Source organism: Hakea prostrata, chromosome 2, assembly GCF_041222555.1.
Source record: "Hakea prostrata isolate BN-2017 chromosome 2, UWA_Hpros_2, whole genome shotgun sequence".
Classification (NCBI taxonomy): domain Eukaryota; kingdom Viridiplantae; phylum Streptophyta; class Magnoliopsida; order Proteales; family Proteaceae; genus Hakea; species Hakea prostrata.
Window position 1 is genome coordinate 48,900,610 of NC_142601.1, and position 3,580 is coordinate 48,904,189.

The window sequence follows — 3,580 nt, forward strand, 5'->3', positions numbered from 1 at the left end:
GATTAGTGGAGATTGATACTAAGACTATTACTATATATGTCCATAGTTAGAGTTTGTAGGAGGGTGGGGGATTTAAAGTTACAAAACAAAGCATAGTTTGCTTCAAGCAGAATTTTCACCAAAATTGGTGTATAAATAAGAGGCCACGTGGACTAATTTGGTTTGGATAGTAGGCTTACTACTGTAGGTTTATTGCACCATATTTCTTTTATGTTGATTTGAAGTTTTTTGCTTGTTGCAAACATACCAAGTTGCCATTAGTGTTGCCTCTATTTCATCACCATCATTTGTCCTTCCATCACCCAATTTTATGAGATCAGCTTTCGTAGCAACCCCCATGCTCCAGGCAGATTCTTCTAGAAATTGGTGATATACCCCTGCACACAATAAAGTAGTTAAGTTAACATTCACATTTAAATCATTACTAATATTTTGATAAAAGTAAGAGTGTTTATGATTTGTTTCTTCTACCAAAACCAAAAACCCATTTTCCAACTTCAAACTATCTATCCATGTGTTAATGTTGGTGAGAACCCTATAGGGATTTGGTGATTGTTTTTGGAATGCTGAATTATTCATTTCTACCCAAACAAAATTGCAAGTAATGAAGAAAATGGAAAGACATTACTATTTTGTTTTGTAACCTAACTGTGCATTGTTTAGGACCTTAATGCACTAGTTGGTGAATGAACTTTGTGCTAATGATTTTGTTCCGAGTCCAAGCCTTCGTGCCACCCAAACCCTTTTGATCCACTTGCAAGAAATAAATACATGCCAGGTGGTTTCATTTGAATTTCCATAGAGCTTGCAGGTTGGGTTCACTGCCATCCATTGTGATAAGACAACTTTCACTGGTAATTCTGCATTCAACAGATGTTAAAATAAAGATTTAAATTTTGGATGAATTGAAGAAAAGAAGGAAAAATTTTTACAAAAGAATTTCTACTATTTTATTTCATCAAAGCTTCCTGGCTTGCCCAATCCATAATGGCAAAGTTCATTATGAAAAAAAGAGATCGTTGCATAGCAATTTAAACATTTATCATAAACTGTATTGATACCAAAAGAGCCTTGAGTGATATTTCCTCATTGAGGTTTTGGTCTCTTATTTCTAATTCTTCATTCACACATGGCAAACAAATCAATTATTCTTCCATTATGATTTTGTTAATCCATGAACTACTAGTGAATCATACCAATGTTATCCTTTGTAGATTTCGAAAGCCCCTTTTCTACTTATAGAAAAGGAAATAATCACAAATCCAAAATTTAATTCTCTAGTACTCTTCTTATTAGCAGCAGCTTTAAACAAAACCAGAGAGTTCAGCAAGAATTGTAGAAGCAAGCCTACAACTTGGTTTCAGCCTTGACGTTGGCCTGGGTTTCAGAGTTGCGGTTGTTACCTCTGCTTCGATTGCCACACCTGCCCCTTCCGCAATTAAATTCGTTACCGGTTTTGTCGATTCAGAAGCAACTTCAGCAAAGGGTGTAGAGAAACTTTCTATTCAGGATCAACTCTAAGAACCACAACTAGCACAACTCATTTTCTTGTTTCAGCGACGATTTTCGGTTCATGACAAATTCAAAAGCTTAAACAATGGATTTCCATACTAAGCAAAGGAAATATGAAGAAAGCATGATTAGACTTTGTCAAGATTTGTTTACCCAAATTGATCAAATCCTGGTTTGGCTCAACAGACGAGTTATTTTCAAGCCATACATTTGGATCAGTATATAACGAAATTCGAATATTTCTATAACATAGATTATGAGTAACATGTACCTTTTTGCAAATGCTTCTCAAACAATACGATCGTATATGTATCAGTTAAAACCAAACTAAACTAAACTAAACAGTGAATTGCTCTCGGTATCCCACCCAAAAAAAGATTATTTTCTTTCCCTGCAAATGGAAAGACAAATAATTCTCTCGCCTTCCAAAACCAGAAGAGCACATATTATATAAAGACTATCTCTATGGACTTGGGTTTGTTTAATTGATCACCTAATGCACAAGGGCTCCTCTGTTATGGTCTCCAACAAAGGCTTTCTCGACCTGGACATCGACAGTCTGTGCTTGAACTCTGAGATGGAGAAGTCTTCGACATCTTCCAATTTCAATCTGGGCAAAGCTTCTTCACTCCCCTGCAAATTACTAACAACCGGCGCAACCCGATTTCCTCCGGACTCAGGCAAGATCCTGACTTTTCCACTGGTAGCACGTCTGGCGGTCATCAATAGCACACCCATGTCGACCGCAGTGATAACAGATTTCAGTCTCTTCATGGCAGAACAAGACATAGACGTTCCCCATCTCTAGTTCCTCATCGGCGTTAAGCGCAGAGAATCTACGGCCAATCTGCAGCGACCGTGAATTCACTAAGAAATGACCTGGGTTCTCGAACATGAGCTCGGCAGCGTTGATGGGTCCATTGAGGTGCCGAATTTCTCCGTTGGGTAGGATTACTTTAGCCCATCTGGAGTGTTTACCGACTGGGATTGTAGATAGAGTGCACGAGATGTAGTTACCCATGACAGACGAACCAGAAGAAAAATTGCAGACAAGGTGCTTGAGATAAAGACTGAAAGAACTCAACTGTCTTGAATATTTTTCAGTTTTGAGTTTTCAGTTGGGGAGAGACATTATAAATATGGGATGGATGGAGAATGTATTAGCAGGACCCAGAGAAGGCTGTGGATTGAAGCCAGATGTGTTGGTTTGACATGGTGGAGGCGGTGGTGCGTTCCATGGTGTATCCGCGTTTGGATTTGAGGATTGGGTATTGATTGGTGAAGAGAGTAAGACACAAGCAAGGAGGAAAAATTGGAACTTTTGATCTGTTTATCAGGTATGTATGTCTCTGTCAATGCGTGTGGGGCCTGTGAAGCCTACCTTTGCTTTTGTCCCCAGTCTCCTTTCTTTGGCCAAAACCCATAAACAACCAGCAGGATCCAAGTCTGAAATGTCTAACAGAGGGAGCGGGGAAACTGGAACCAACCACCTTGGAAGAGGCAAAAAGTAAAAATGGGAAAAGAAATTAGAAGGCAAAGAAGAAAAATAAGACACAATAACATAAATAAAACCCTTTTCACATTCCTCTCTCTTGATGAGTTACACAGGTCATAACATAAATAAAATTATTTGAGATTCTTTCTTAATCAACCTTTTAAGTTTGAGGTGGTCTTTCAAATGGGTTATCTTGCTTTTGCTTCAGAGCGGTTGCACTTGCAGCCAACGCCTGGATGGGTAGCTGTACTCTCACATTAATCCAAGCCGTTTAATTCAATAGCTCGGATGTTGGATGGGTGTATGGCTGCCCATTCAGCTGTAGGCAGCTGCACTGAAGCAAAAGCCGATTTATCTGGCTGTTTTTCTGATCTTGTATATTTTTTTCTATTGAGTCTTTGACCCTGTTTAAAAATCAATAAATTTTTTTTTATCATTGAAATATTAACATGAACGGCTATCCATAGGCCTAAGAGATGGGGAATGTGTAGAAGGATGAAAGTTCAATCTCAAGATTTTCTTGATCTTACTCCATTGTATAGGAGGTTGACACCATTGTGTTAGAAGAAACAT

General features: G+C 38.4%; 1 pseudogene across 1 annotated transcript; it reads right to left on the reverse strand.

Moving 5' to 3' along the window:
- Window positions 1-232: 232 nt before the first annotated feature.
- Window positions 233-3,035, reverse strand: LOC149024619 (uncharacterized; annotated as a pseudogene). The gene is made up of 2 exons (XR_016171437.1): window positions 2,006-3,035; window positions 233-377 (listed from the first exon to the last, which is right to left on the reverse strand). The product of XR_016171437.1 is annotated as an uncharacterized LOC149024619 (transcript).
- Between the last annotated feature and the right edge of the window lie 545 nt (window positions 3,036-3,580).